Source organism: Ursus maritimus, unplaced genomic scaffold, assembly GCF_017311325.1.
Source record: "Ursus maritimus isolate PB19 unplaced genomic scaffold, ASM1731132v1 scaffold_28, whole genome shotgun sequence".
Classification (NCBI taxonomy): domain Eukaryota; kingdom Metazoa; phylum Chordata; class Mammalia; order Carnivora; family Ursidae; genus Ursus; species Ursus maritimus.
Genome location: NW_024425341.1, coordinates 38,796,092 through 38,812,681, shown reverse-complemented (window position 1 = coordinate 38,812,681; position 16,590 = coordinate 38,796,092). Strand labels below are relative to the sequence as shown.

Genomic DNA, 16,590 nt, shown 5'->3' with positions numbered 1-16,590 from the left:
AAATATAATATTATGAATATATAATAAATGTAGAATGGGCGCCTCCCTGCTCTATTTCTCTGTCTCTGCACTGCTGGTGCCTTGCTTGAACCGCAGAGTGTACACACAATGCCACGACTCCACTCCCATGGGACAGTGTGGCCAGTGTGCCATAATCATGAGTCAAGTTTGGCATTCTCAGAGAACAGGGAGACTATATTTAACCAACTTGAGTTTATATCCTGCTCTCCAGGGGACTGAGACGTGTGTGATTGATAGAAGGTGTACTTATTGATATTGTCAGGAATCTGGCTAAAAGCCCTGTCACCAGGAGTCACCAGACAGTGAACACTCTCTTGAATTTGGTTCTAAAATCACAATCATAAAGGACAAGAACTCTTTTTGGAGTTTTGAATTTTAGGTTTGGGAATTCATTAGAAAATCCTTTCACTTCTTAAACTATTATCCTTGCTAAGAGGCTGGGAGTATCTGTGACTAATTTTCAAATAACTTTCTTTTCCTGACCATATTTGTTTAAAAAAAAAAAAAAGACTGAAAATACCCAAATACCCACATGTTAATTACCCCCTCTCTTTTTTTTTCCTGCCATTAAGTATTTGAGAACATACACCTGATTCAAAATATTTTTTCATTTTATACCTACAGTGTAACTAAACAAGAGATTAGCTGTTTCATCTAGAGCCAAATAGTTCCCCTGTGTTCAGGTGTTAATTGCCACAGGTAAAGGCTGTACCATAATGAGGGGCATTAGCATTTAAATTTAACAAGGTAAAGACTGTAGAGACATTCTGTGATCCAAATGACAAATCACTAAGGAGGGCTTGCTGAAGAATTAAAATGACTATAAAAATTAACCCAAGAAATTGTGACAAGGAACAGTGTGTTTCAGTGAGATAGACACCAGGAAGTAAGGAAATTCAGATGAGCGTAGAAAAGCTAGAGTGTCTGGGCTCTTAAGCTAATGGGACTACCTCCATCTTCTTTCCTGTTTCCTTCCCTTCCCCGTCCTCTATCTCCTCTCCTCTTCTCTCTCTCTATTCTGTCTCTGTCTCTCTGTCTCGGCCTTGTCTCTCTCTCAAGCCCACTCCCCTATTCTTGCCATCAATACAGCTCTCACACAGTCATGCAATATAACGTTCTCTTAAAGTTCTATGTTGCCCTTCAGGTGATATCCTACTTCTCTAATTCTAAAGCCCTCCATGTCCTAATAGAGCTGACTTAGAAATGTATATTTGCTTCATCCATTACTTAAATGCCCACTCACCTTATCATAAACCATTTCTTTGCATAAACTATTTTTTTGCTGAGTTCTTTCCTGCTAGCCAACTCCAAAGGGCTGTTTTTTTGTGTAAATACATAAATATATATTATATATTATAAATATAAATATAAAAAAGTTTGTAGTCTTATCATCCAAAAAACCTTAAAGATCTTATGTATAAACTCTATGTTTTCCACATAAACTCCATGTTTTCCATTCATGTACATATTGGTGGATCATTGTCTTACCAATATATTTTTTATTATTTTTGTCTCATTGAGTTAATGTTTCTTTTTGAGATTACAAGAGTTTTTCACAGTAACATCACGTGTTTATTAATATGTTTTACTTTTTATTCCCTCCAAATGGATTTTTCTTCATATATTTTTTTTAACCCTTAGATATATTTGGGTTTTTTCTGTCTCTCTTTTATGCATATACACAACACCCCACATACACAAGTTTGAATCCAATTTGTTTTAGATATTTTGCGTTGATAATATTTTTCCTCTGTATTTTTTAACCAAGTGTTTTTTCTCTAGGTTTTTTTTATTGCCTCCCCAAATCATCAGAGCTTCCAGTGTCTTTCCTGTCTGTCTGTCCTGTTTAGCTGTACAGTTCTGGACTCTTTATTGTGGAGACTAAGATAGCAGATAGCAGCTTGAGTGCTGATGTTTCTTATGTTTTGTTCAGCCTTTTAGCTGTCTGGGTTTTGTGGGGAGAGTGGGTTTCCACGATTCCGGGTAGCTGTTAATTTTAAGTAATACACAGATTTCAGGATAGCATGTTTTCTGTGTACATGCAGAAGAATTCCCTTTTGCATCTTTTTTTTTTTTCCTCAAGATGAGCTGCCAGTTCCTGTGATTTAAACCTGTAATAGCTTCAGGCTTTGGTTTGATAATCTTTTTTTTTTTTTAATTACATTTATGTTCATTTTATGTTTTGTTGATTTTTGTCTTTCTCTTCTCTTCTCTTCTCTTCTCTTCTCTTCTCTTCTCTTCTCTTCTCTTCTTTTCTTTCTTTTCTTTTCTTTTCTTTTCTTTCTCCTTCCAAGACTTTAGTTCATGGAACTAGTGCTTATATTTCCTCCATTCTCAGGATTTGCTTTGGCCAAGGGTGCGGTGTCAATTTTTTTTTTCCTTTTTTCTTCCCTGGCTAGAACTGAAGTAATATTGTCTTCTGTGAAGAAGACTTCCCAAAGCTTCTGAGGTCCCATGACAGCACATTTGGGAATATCCTAATTTACCCACACAATTTCTTCTAGTTTACAGCTCTTCAGAACTAGGTTGCTCTAGAGTTTTCCAGTACCAGGGGGGAAAAAACCTTTCATTTTAATGACCTTTGGAATCTTTCAGTTCTTACTCCAATAACATATTTCTTACCCTTTTACCTTTTTTTTGTTTTGTTTTGTTTATTTTTTTTTTTACTAATCATTCAAACAGTATTTTCTTTTTAAATACTATGGATATTGACACCTTTTCAAGTAATTCCAAATGTTATTTTTAACGGTTTGTTATATTTAGGGTATTTTTGTCATAGTGTTCCTTAAAGTTTTATCTTGTCAAAGCTAGTATTTAAATTAAAATATTTGCTTCTATATTTACAAGAGACTGATTTGTGACTTTCCTTTTAATTTGCTATATTTCTGAGGTGTTAGTACCAGCATTATGCTAGCTTCATAAGGTGAATTCGGTTAAAATCCCACCTTGTTGTATGCCTTAGAATGATTTCTGTGGAAGGGAAATTATCTGTTTCTTAAATGCTTGAAAAAATGTTAAGTATACTCATGGAATAACCAAAGTTTCATCTCAATCCAGGTCCCTTAACAAACTACTGACCCACTCCCCTTTGTTTTGTTTATACATTTGCTTAAATAAACCTTACACCCAATGTGGGGATCAAACTCACAACCCCAAGATCAAGAGTCAGCTTGCTCAATCCCCTGAGCCAACCTCATGACCCACTCCACTTTGAAATTCCAAAAGCTTCTCAAATCTAACGTGATCAAAGCTGGACCAACACATCCCTGAGCTATGCTCTGTTTCACCCCCAAATGCTCACTGTTTTTCATGCCATCAGGTTTTCATCAAGCCTCTTAGAAACCTGGGTGTCGGGCTGATTCCTCTTTTTTCCTTGAGAAACCATGCCTTACCCGCTCTCTAGCTAGCTCTCAGATCTATCAGCCCCATATTGTCTTTTATCTCTTACTTTTAGCGCATTGTCATCTCGTTCAGCATTTCAGCTGGTCTTTTTTCTATTCTTATTATATCACGTTTCCAGGGTGTAGCCTAATCTTTTAAACGAAAGTGGGTTTCCCCCTTAACTGTGTAAAACTTTTCCTTGGTTCCTTATTGCCCCTGGGATAAAGATCACTTTCTTTATATATCTTGTATGGGCTTTCATGATAGGACAACTTCTTTCCTTTCCCGCAGGCTGTCTCCCCATTTTCTACCTCATACTCTTAACTTCAGCCACACCCTAATACTCTCAGTTTTGTAATATCCCACCCTTTTAGGGCTGTGGTTGGTGGTCATATCTTTTCTCAGACAGGAATGCAAAATTCAGTTTTCCAGACTCGTAGCCGCCCTCCCCTCCATATTCCTATCTTGCAAACATCTCTAATTCGATAATCATGTCTAAGCTAATAGATCCCTATTCTTTCTAAAAAGCCTTTTCTTTACAAAGTAGAATTAGATATCCTCCTACAGGTACAATATGTCATATGCATTCAGTTACCATTCGTAATACTGTACTCTGTTCATTTGTCTATATGTTTCCCATATTCATTGAATATACAAAATGTCATTCCGTTCTCTTACCAAATGGAAATATATGTGGAAATTTATTATATAACCAACTTTGTAGCTTGATTCTGTAATTTTACAATGAATGTTGGACATATTTTCCATATTAATTTTCCAAAGTGTGTCTGAAAATACCAGTTCCATGAGGAAGCAATTATTGATCAATTAGGGATACATGCTGAAAAACAGCATATTCAAAGTACCAAAAGATACTAAAATACAGAAGCCACTTTAACATTTAAGTCAGAATTTGAAATTATATTAAAAATATTTTTTTATTATAGAATTTTGTCTCTTATATTACCTATGAATTCTGAGGCATAGACTTTGGGAAATGTTATTTAGAAGATGCCTCTTACCCAGGCCTTATGTTGGTATTTATTTTGTCTGATTATTTTTCCCTTGAACAAGGAAAAGTCTGTAGACACCAAATGTTTGCTAACTGATAGAGTGAATAGATTCTCCTTGTTTTTCCAGTACTATCCTGATTAGTTTCAGCATCCTTTTCTCAGATACTAAGCTGGCAGTTTGAAGATTTGTGTAGTGTCTGTGGTGCATTCTGTTGTCTAACAGCTGTTTTTCTAAAGCAAATCTTCTGAACTAAGGAGAAAGTTCCAATTTCTGCTTTCTCTTAGACTTGCTATGTATCAATTTGTTTTTATATTGTTTTATATTGCAATTTTAAGAGCTTCCCTACTATATATCTATTTCTTGTTGGTTCTGTTTCTCTAGAGAACCCAGGCTAATACAGTGATTATTGGATGCCTTTAGTTTATTTCAACTTTTATTTTTATGTTACTTAGCTCTGCTTTTCTTTGCTTCTTTCCCCGTTTCATGCCTTACATTGCAATCATCTCATGTTCTTTACCTCATTTTCCACCCTACTATCATAAAATTTGTGCATTCTATTTATATTAGTTTTATTATTGTCCTTATATCTTAAAAATACAGGCTTAACATTAAATTTTCTTAACGTGAATATACACTATGAATTTTTCACACACTTAAGGGGATTCAGAGTACTATAATTCCTTCCTCTTATCTCTGTTTTTATAGTCCAGTATTTTATTTTGACCTCAATTTTATTTCACCAATTTATTTTCTAGGTTTTTGCGTACTCAGTGCTGATTTAGGTGTATCAACTTGTTTCCTATTTTTTTTCTTTCATAATTTCTTTTTACATTTAACCCCATCCATTTCAATCAAGAGCTCTTTGTTTCATCATTTTTAACAAGGATCTATAGATAATAAAGATTTTGGCCTTCAAATGTCTGAAAATAACTTGTTCACACTATTTTTGAAAGTGAATTTTAAATTGGATTCTGACACTTTAAAAACAAATGCATACCTACTGTCATTGACAAGAGTGCTATTTACAGTCTGCTTCTTATTACTTTAAGTAATTGCTGAATTACTAAATTACTTTAAGTAATTATTAAATACGTAATTATTCCTCTCTGGTCCTTTTTCAGATTTTTGTCTTTAATTTTCTGATCTTATAACTTCTCCACTGTGGGCAAATTTAGCACCTCTACCTTTGTAGGGCACAAACTTGTGCACTGATCTTTCACAGGTCGCTCTTTCTCTAATGATACTATAGGGAATTATTGATGCATTAAAATTTCTAAATATTGTCATGTTTTAATTCAAATATTTATGTTTCATATACAAAGAGTAAAATTCATAACTGCAGAAAACATATGATTATTACTTTTTTCCAAGATTGTACTTCATATCAATACTGTTAGAAATAGTGATTAGAAATCAGGTATTTGGATCAGAGCTCTTCCCACTCAATAAAACAACTTCATTGTTAAGTGATTTGCCTAGATGTTTCCAGGGAGTAATTCACAGGTTAAGTATTGGAAATATTCAGTAACCATTTCTGGACATGGGGGTTAATCCAAAGCAAGAAGTGAGTCATGAAATAAAATTTAATGAAACTCAGTAGTGTTCACATATATGATTAGTTCTATTGCAGTTTATTCATTCTATAAACATTTATAGATATTCTGTTCCATTGGTCTCTGTGTCTGTTTTTGTGCCAGTACCCTGCTGTCTTTGTGATCACAGCTTTGTAGTACAGCTCGAAATCTGGTAACGTGATGCCCCCAGCTTTGTTTTTCCTTTTCAACAGTTCCTTGGTGATTCGGGGCCTTTTCTGGTTCCACACAAATTTAAGGGCTGTTTGTTCCAGTTCTTTGAAAAATGTCGTTGGTATTTTGATCAGGATGGCTTTGAAAGTGTAGATTGCTCTGGGTAGCATCGACATTTTAACTATGTTTATTCTTCCGATCCATGAGCGTGGAATATTTTTCCATCTTTTTGTGTCTTCCTCAATGTCCTTCAAGAGTGATTTGTAGTTTCTAGAATATAGATCCTTTACGTCTCTGGTTAAGTTAATTCCGAGGTATCTTATGATTTTTGGTGCTATTGTAAATGGAATGGATTCCCTAATTTCTCTTTCTTCAGTCTCATTGTTCATGTATAGAAATGCAACTGATTTCTGAGCATTGATTTTGTATCCTGCCACATTACTGAATTGCTCTATAAGTTCTAGTAGTTTGGGGGTGGAGTCTTTTGAACATATGCTAAGTACCATGCTAAGTACTCTGCTAGAAACTGGGAATATGACTATGAATAAAACTCAGACTCAAATAGTTGCTAGTCTAGTTAGAAGAGAGTTCAATAAAAAAAGTTATGGTAAGTGTTAGGCAAGTAATAAATAATATTAAGTGAAAAAATTCAAGGTAAAAAATTATATATTGCTTTCAAATTATATATACTTTCAAAAGTTTTTAAACTTTTTCTTTATTTTTCATCTCAGGAATCATTTATGCTCATAAAAAATTATTAAAGATCTCAAGTAGCTTTCCTTTATATGAATTCTATTTGCTTCATTATTCAATCTGTTGTAATATGTTTTCTGAATTAAAAAATATGAATAAGAGCTGACCTCACACAAAGATGTACCTAGAAATGAGAAATTTTTAAGTAGCCTTTGAAGATAATTTGGTATTTTTTGTTGAGAATGCATTTTAGCTGGACAAGTAGCAGTTTCTTAAAGGTTGTTGCAACATGGAATCTGAAATCATTGATATGAAATTTTTTACTGTTACATTAAAATCCATTGTTCTGTTTTGTACTTTGAGTCATTCTCTTGCCCATGCATGACCTTGGAAGATACTGGTTTGTTGAGGTACACGTATATTCCAAATGACATATTTAACTATGCTGTATTAAAAATTGCATTTGTTAACATCACCACCAATCTTACCAGGAAAGTCTTAGCTACTCGGAGGCTAGAAAATCTGGTGGTTAAGTGCTATCCAAAATTTTAATTTTTGATTGGAAGTTTGAATTTTATCATTGGCAACAAATATGTCCATGGTTTCCCTTGAAGTGTCAGCTTCACTGTGCTCATCTCTGGGGGGAAAGAAAGGTCTTTGCCAAATATTCACGTCTGAAGAAATTTAGTTTTCTGTCAGTCACAGTGCTTCGTGATAAGGGTAGTTGGTTCTAGTAACATCGCAAACAATGGCACAAACGCTTCTCCTTGAGTCAATTATGTGACTTTGCTGTGTAGCAGAGCTTTGTATATTTTTCTCATGTCATCACAGAATATTTTAAAAAATATACTTACGGTTTGAGATTTAATAAAATTAATAAAAATGACTGCTTCATCAAGGGCATTCTTAAGTACGAAAGGCTTCCCCTCTCCCCCTACCCAAGGGTGTGACTGTGAAGAATACAATGACTAATAGTATGAATTGGGGCCATTGTCTGGATTCAGGCTAAGGAGATAGCAGTTTTACTTATCCTCACTTATGTTTGCAAATTTGAACCATATTTGCAAATGTGAACATGCTGAAAAATAACAATAAAATCTTAACATTACTATGAAAGTAAGTTTGACGTCATGGATCCTCTGAGCCTTGAAGACCTTCTTTGGTCTTCTTGTGGATCACACTTTGAGAAAAAGTGACATGATTTTAAGTATGTTAAATGCTTAGAGAAAGGGAAAATACTATCATATTTTTAAAAATTATTTTCTCTTGGTGGTAAGATTATGGATGACATTTTGCCTTTAAAATTTGTTAAATGTATTTTTCCGATGTCCTACTATGAGTTCATATTACTTTCAAGAAGAAGAAAAGAATATCATGCTTTGAACTCTTGGCTGTAGAAGGATAGGCTTCTATATAAAAGACAAAGGTTTAATAAAAGACACATTTTTTTTGTTCTAAATACAGAGGCTATTTGGGCATATTTTGGCCAAAAGTAAACTAATATGGAGGAGTTTGAGTCTAAAGATAAAAGAAGAAGGTGTCACTGATCAAATGAAAAAAAAAATCCCAGGTGACACAAGGGGAAATAAGACCAAGGCATGTAGCCCATTTACAAAGACATATCATGATTCAAGGATGTGGAAAGACAAGTGCCACTACTTACATTCTTTTCAGATGGTCTTAGAGGAAATAAATGGGCTGAATGTCCATTGAACATATATGTCAGAGAACTGGGGTATTGAGCAGGTTTCTAATTAGGACAGTTTATGTAATGTACCTGGTCTAAAAGACAGGGAAATGGGGACTCCTTGTTCAAAAATTAAGAATTTCAAGATGGCGCCATCAAATTACAAGGTGAGACCCTTCCAAGAGCAGGGTGCCATTGTGGCTGCAGCAGCTGCATACTCACAAACCTGCACTACCTCTGATAACTTTTAAGTATTTTGAAGCCTAAATTCTAAGGCACAGGTAGCATATGCCCAGGAGAAATTCAAATATTTCCCCCAGCAACATAACAAGTTGAAAAACTGGATGTCTGTCAAATATGGGCTACTTATTTTCTTGCTTTTTTGGGTTTTCAGTATAGTTCAAAAATATCGGAACTTCTTTTGTAGAAATGAAACTTCAGAGAATCACCCTTCTTAATGAGTACTTCTAAACTTGACATGATGTGTTTCTAAGTTTCTTTATTAAATATTTCCTTAAATTCACACCTTTTAGTTTAGTATTGTTGGACATTTTGGCATGTGTTTCCAAATGGAACACGATATTGTATCTTCAGACATAATTGTTTAGTTGTGTAATATCACTGAATAACTAGAAACATAATTTGTGAGTGAATAAGTACAAAGATTTTCAGAAAACTAAAGCAGTCACATAAGTGTTCATAAACCAAAAAAAAAAAAAGAAAAAGAAAAAGAAAAATATATTAAAATTTACTTGAAGTAGTGCTTTAATCTATGCATTTTTCTAAAAATTATTTTCTACTTTTTTTCTTCTTTTCCTTTAAAAAAATAGGTATTTAGAGTCAAGTCATGTTGTTTTCTGGTATCTCAGGTATAAAATTTCCTTATTTCTAAGGACAAAAAATCAATACCACAAAATGGTGATAAATGAAATAGCATTCTTAATGTTGGTCTCATGCCCTTTTGGTATGTAATGAACCACTTTAATCTGATGGGAGGTGTATGTATCTTTTGTAGATATCTTTTCTTTAACAAATGTGTATTTTTAAAATTCGATAACCACATATACTAAATCCAAAGATTTGTAATCCTGTTGTCTACTTTTTTCAAGTTAATAGTTTGTATATATGACCAACATGTAAAATTTTCAATAGAAACAAATTTTATTAATATCTAGAAGTTCTTTTAAATGACACATGATATGATGTATAACTATTTCACAATAGGAAAAAAAGTTGGGTTTCAGAAAGAAACCATGTTAAATTATCATTGAGATACAGATCTACATTTAAATTTTATTCAATCAAACCAATCTAAGGAATCTGTACAATGTATTTCCAAGGTTGCTTTGTAAAAGTGAAGGCTACATTTGTGAAATTGAGTTTTAGTTCAACTAGAAAGATCTTCATTTACTTCCTCATGTGTGAATTTATTTTTAATTAAAATTCATAGGTTAGGTTCATATAACTTATATTAAACAAATAATCAGACATTGATTAATTCTTCTAAGACATTTATTTTGCTATGCTGTAGTTCTTCTAAGGCTTTCATAAATATTAACTCATTTAATTTTCACAGCAACCCCTGGGGTAAAGATACTATTATAATCCCCTTTTCACAGATGAAGCAAAAAGAGGCTAAGAGTCAGTGTCCCTGGAAGCCAACAGTAACTATTGTGCTATTAGAAGTAGAATAGTAGTTACTTTAGCAAGTGAAAAGAGGGGGGGGTGTCTGGGGTGCTCATGGCATTCTTTTTTGGATGTGGGTGCTGGTTACCTAGGTTTGTTCGCCTTGGGAAAATGTGTTGAGCTATACACTTCAGGTAAGTGTACTTTTCTCTCTATATATTAGCATATATATTATACAATATTCTTCAATAAAATATTTAGGGAAAAAAAGAGGTCAAATGTCTTGCTCAAGGTCATACAACTTGTAAATGGCAAGGTCAGGATTTGAAACTAGGCTTGGCTAGGCTCTTAACCACCAATGGCAGCAGGATATTTGGGTTTTCTACCTCTGGCCCTTTCCTGCTTCTCCATTTTGGTAGGAAGGTCCCTAGTGTTTTTTGTCTCAGGGATCTTTGCATACCTGAATCAGAATTGCGGGAAGGCAACAGCTCTTTGTGATTTTTTTTTTTTTCCTGTATGTAAAAGCTTAAGAAGTAAGAAGTAAATTATACAGAATGGGAATAGAAGAGATTATCTTTCACTATTATGAAAGAGTAGGATAATCCCAAATACAGGTGAGGAAATGAAGGTCCCATGCTTTTTAAGGACTACTTCCCCCATCAAAGCAGTGTTCAGAGATGGTAGTAAGACTTCAATGGGGATGGGTATTGGTGAAACTAAGGATGCTGAACCCATGGCCATGATATTCACAGCTTTCTACAGATCTTTATAATCAAGTCAAGGATAGACAAGGGGCTTTCAGGGATCAGTATGGCCTTGGTCAATGAGGATTTCACCAGTGACATATTGAGTAGATGTTAAATGCATTTGTTTTTCCTCTCTAGAAATTATTTGAACCTCTGGATTATTTGAATCAGTTGTACTGATTTTTTGTGTCTACAGAAAATTATTGCTTTGGAAAAAATTAGGGCATTTAAAAAAGGTATATATCAGATATAGGAATCTAGTAGGGAGAGATAAGTTGATCTTACCCAAGAGACTTTTTTTAGTTATTTTTTTTAAATAAATATTACCAGGTTTAGTGTGAAATGGGAGGAGGGGAAGGAAAAATAAATGGAAAACCAAGGTACCTGGCTTGAAATTTTAAAAAAGAAATTGCCATTAGTACGCTTAGAAGAGGCCTTTTGCATTGACCTGCTTGTTTTATCAGTAAATGCAGTGGAATTTCTGAGGCTAAGTACAGATATCTGCAATTTAAATTGGTTTTAAAGAAGGGAGTTCTACATTTCTGCCAATCTTTAACATTTAATGTTTTAAGCAGACTGAAAATAACAATGGTAAAGAATATAGCATCAACAGCCTGAGTCATGCTGTTGTGTAGTAAGGAAAAGAGAATTGTAGATTCCCTCAGGCTGCTCCTGGTTACTAGAATATCACTGGGGAAAACAGGAGGTAGGAAACTTTTAAAAAGAAATTGTCCTTCACACATATTGCAAATATCATGACACCTTAGGACTTTTTCCAAGTCTGTACACTCAGTGTTGGAGTCAGGGTTGTTTTTTGTCAACTGAAGCCAGCAGTGATAGCTTCTGGCTGAATTGAGAATTAATTATTTATCTAGTCCAGGTCTAGACTCACCTCGTGTGGTATATTCTCATGGTTCAGATGAAAAAAAATCACAAAAGCAGCAAGCACAGTGTAGAAAGTGGTAGAAAGGCTCACAATGACTCTTGGGAGAATCACTACACACTGTACACAATTCATTGTTGCCTGGTCTTGAATTTTAAGTTCTCTGGGTGCCACAGGACGATTCACACTTTGTAGTTTTGACCATGAGAGGCATTTTGTTTGTTTGTTTCTTTTGAAGAGCCAAAGTCCATTGGTGAGCCATACACAGTTATTGTCTACAATGGACAACAACTGCGATTGGATGGACTCCGATGTTATCTTCTCTGTGCCCAAGCTGTTCTTGGAGCCATCACTCTCTTCTCCCGCTGAGCCACTGACTCCTTAGACTTCCTGCATATCCCTGAGGTTATGAATCCTGCAACACAAGAGTTTGAAATATTTGATTCTCTTCCACATTGTTCTTCCACAAGAAGCACTGGGGATCCATATTCAGTAGCAAGCTTGATATCAAGTATCAAGCCTTGAGAAGCTCCTCTTCTCCCTATGTGAATTCAAAATACATGAGGGGCACTGTAACCAGATATGGAACTTTTATTAAATTTTTTCCCTAGGAAATAAACTTTATGGGTTTTATATGTAGGAAAATACTTTTTAGAGATGAATTTCTTATTTGGGCTTTTGCACAAGTTTACTATTTTCAATATCATGTACAACATCAGATAATTCAGAAATTTTTAAATGAGATATAGCCCCAGCTGCTAGAGTGGATACCAAGATAAGTCATTATAGCATAATAGTAGGGGGGATTAGAAAAGAACAAAATGACTTCATACTATTATTTAAAGGGAGAATAAGGGCAACATTGAATAAGTTATTTTATCTATATTCTGCCCCATTGCTTTACTAAAACTGTTTTTGCTATGGTCACCTCTGAGTTTCTAGGAATTATATCTAACGGACTATTTTTTCTTCTTCTTTTACTTACTCTCTTGGAGAAATTGACAATGTTGACACACTTTATCTTGAAATTCTTTTCTCTCTTGCTTCTCATTCTCTCAATTCCTTTGAGTTCCATTCTTATTCTCTGACTGCTCCTTCCTATGTCTACCCAATACATTTATTTATCTATACCTACATCTTAAATGATCCTATTTCCAAAGTAGGTTGAAGCCTACACTTTCTTTTCCTTCTGTTTTGCTTTACTTAGACTTACTCATGTCCACTTTCTTTAATCTACTAGTTTATAATGATGAGCCCAAATTTATATTTCTATCCAGTATTTTTTTCATGCCTTCTAGAATCATATATAAAAGGAGCTTTTAGACATCCTATGTATTCCTCAGACTCAGCATTTCTAAAACTGAAACCACTGACTTTCTTCCTCTCCACTGAGTGCTTTTCTTTCTGTGTTTCTTCTCTCAATTTACGGCACACACGCTGTTACAATGGACCCCGCAGTCAACTGTCAACTCTCCTTTCATTCTCATACTTTTTTGGGAATAAGTGTTAATACTATTTGTTTATTTATGTAGATGTCTAATCTTAGTTATTGTTTCTCTTAGAAGATCTTATTTTTGACTAGATTCAGACATAGAGGTAGAACTCTCAGAGAGGACAGCCTCGTCTCTTGGCCATCTGTTCCTGGAGTTTTCTTTGGCCTCCATTCTCTTGACCAAAAGTTTAGCATATTCTGCAGCCTCTTTCTTATTTTTCTCAGTACACTGTTTCTTCAAAGCAGTACATCGATGTGTGTGTTGGAGGACATGGGGAGTAATGAGATGCTTAATCTTGGGCACTTTGGTTCTAGGTTTCTTACTTTTTTTGTTTAGGGGCTTTCTCACAAAATACTGGCAGACATCGTACTCTTTGGAGAGATTGAGAAGTTTGCATATTCTGTTAGCTCTTTTGGGCCCTGGGCCCAAAAGTCACAATAGTATCAGTGAGTTGAGGAATATCCTTTTCCCCTTTTCTTACAATGACCAAGTTGAGAACACTGAGATTAGCATCCACAGTGCAACCCCGAACAGATTTGCACTTTCTTTCTCTAATCCTCTTTGGTCTGTAGCAGGAATGCCCCTTACTCAGCAGCCCGCAGGCACAGCCATGGGTTAAGACACTCTGCTTCATGGGAAGCCTTGTTTATCATTCTCACCTGTACATCATTGCCACCACTGATTTGGACCATGTAACCCTTTGATTCTTCACCCAGAGCGTCAGCAGCAACTTCTGTGGCCATATGCTTCTCAGAAAAGTAGGAAGTTTATGTTTACTGTCCAGTTCAATGAGTTTCTGGCAGCCGGTAGCTGGGAAAAAGATGTTCAGCTTCATCCTGAAGCAGCCTTCTGTCTCTGTGGCACCACGAAAAAAAGCAACATTAATGCTTTTTAATTAAATCTCATATTTTAGTCCCATTTTCACCCTTTCTGTCCCTATTGCCACTGGCTTACTTCAGACCTTCCTCATTACTCATTTGAACCATAGCAATTCTGATTCATTCTCTCCATCCTGCCCTCCCCAGTCTGTCTTCCATAAGACAATCTGATCTTTCTAAGATGGTAATTTGAAATCGTTCTTGATGCTTCCTATCTCAAGGGCTGCCACAGTCTGTAAAATGTGATTCAAATTTCTTACCGTGGCACACATACATGATAACAGCCAGGTCCAAATATAGTCAATATGTTCTTGTAAAATCAAATTTTGTTCTCTAACACTTTTCTGCCTTTGCCTTTTTAAAGTAAAACAGCTTTTATTTATCTTTAATCTCACCTCAAGCAGTATTTTTTGGAACAACCTTCAAGATTCTCTCAATCCGACTTAGAAGGCCCCTTCCTCAGGTTGTCTTAGCAGCAAATTTGTCATAAATTTCTCCACCAGACCACTCAGCACATTGTTTTTCTCTGGCTTACCTGCTGGTAAGCTACCTGAGTTCAGGGACTAAATATATCATTTGGTCCATTACTTAGAATATAGTCTGTATTCAATAAATGTATAGTAAATAAGGGGATTAATGAAATTTGTCATTAAAAGTATAGTTATTAACTTTATAGTTTGCATAGATATATAAATAATATATATGGTATATAAAACATAGAAGGAACTATGTAGAAATGTGTTTATGGATGTTATTAAATGAATAATAAATAAAGACAATAAGAATTTGTTTTAAAAATTAGCTTTTAAAGATGGCTTACATTTTTTTAATAGAAATAGGGAGAGAGAAATTTTTACAGATAGAGAAAGTAGTGCAGACGATGGCACAGGATAGGTTCAAGTCCAGTGAGTTATTTGATGGGAACATGTAAGGAAAATTTTAGAGAAGATTGTAAAGAGAACCACACCACAGAGAGCCTTGAATATGTCATATTTTCTCTGTTTTGAAAAAAAAAAAAACACCAAAACTTCAGCACAGACAGTGTATAGAAATCTTCTAGAAAGGTGTTATTTTTAATCTACCCCTAGAGGCATTAGGTAATATTTGAAATATCCCCAAATAAACAGGAATACGTAGTCCAGGGGTGGTTATCTGACGTTTGAAAGATTGTATTGGGTACTTCACCTTCCAAAGAGAACTCTCACAAGTAGTTCCATTATCTGTTGTCTCGATCAGCACTACTCATTTTTCAAGTAGCATAAAGAATGCTAGAAATATATTTTCATTGGTAAGACATGTCTCATTTGAAATGCGTGGATGGGCTTGATAAAATACCTCCACACTTGCACAGACAAGGCATGAGAGTTTAGAGACCTCAGTAGCCTATAATCCTTTGAGCCCTTTCCTGGCTTAGGTTTTCATTGTAATCTGAATATTTCGTCACCTGATTCCAACAACAAGGGTGGCCAAACTTTGCTACTGGAATATTGTGCCATTTGCCTCAAGTGAATTTCACATGCAAGGTCATAGTTGAAAGGCCAAAAGAAGAAAGACCTGAGATATTATTGGTCAGATAACAAAGATTACATGGTATTGCATTGCTACGTTGCTGGTACTTGTGTGTGGGACTCAGGGGCAGGATTCCTCTGGAGCTGTGATTCCATTCCACTTGCTTGTGGTGCTGGGAGAAGGAATCTGTATTTCACAACTACATCTATCTATTAGAGACTGATTATCTCCCCCCCCGCCCGCCAAAATTAATAAACGAGAAAGGCCAAAGTGGTTTTGGTCAGCCGACATCACAGGTTGAGGACTTTGTATCTGTTGGCAAAAGGGAAATCATTGACGTTTTTGAGCTAATCCATTTACCTTGTTGGTTAGTATGTGATGCTTTTGAATCAAGAAAAAAGATTGATCTCTGATGGGAACTTAGCTTCAACCCTTGTTGAACTTAGTGAGCTTCTCTGTGTGTAGATAAAATCTGGATTCTATAAATTGGTGTTGATGACTTATTCCAGAGCCGCAGCTACTTGTACTACGACTACTACGTCTAATCGTCATCAGAGTAATAAGTCTCAGGACAAGTGTCTTTAGTGTTACCAGTGGGTCTTTACAACTGATGCATTTGTCACTCTGTCATGCACACTATGCCACTAATTGCTGAATAATATTTTTTATTTTGCATTGGGGCTTTAACATTTAGGTATTTTAAAGCCTTATTCTTCAAACTGTTAAGATGACCAAAACATGTGTTTGTTTCTGTATTATCCCTCGTTCCTCTCTGTATTTATTATTGCTGTCTTTACTTGTTTTAGTAGACTGAACTGTGGAGGGAGGGCGTTAGATACATCCACCTCGGTGGTTCTGTTCTCAAATCTTGGAAAACAATCCCAAGAGCTCTGGCCTAGGAGATGTTTTGCAGT

The 16,590-nt window shown here is 35.1% G+C and overlaps 1 pseudogene; it reads right to left on the bottom strand.

The window, feature by feature from the left end:
* Nucleotides 1-13,364: 13,364 nt before the first annotated feature.
* Nucleotides 13,365-14,124, bottom strand: LOC103680955 (annotated as a pseudogene).
* Between the last annotated feature and the right edge of the window lie 2,466 nt (nucleotides 14,125-16,590).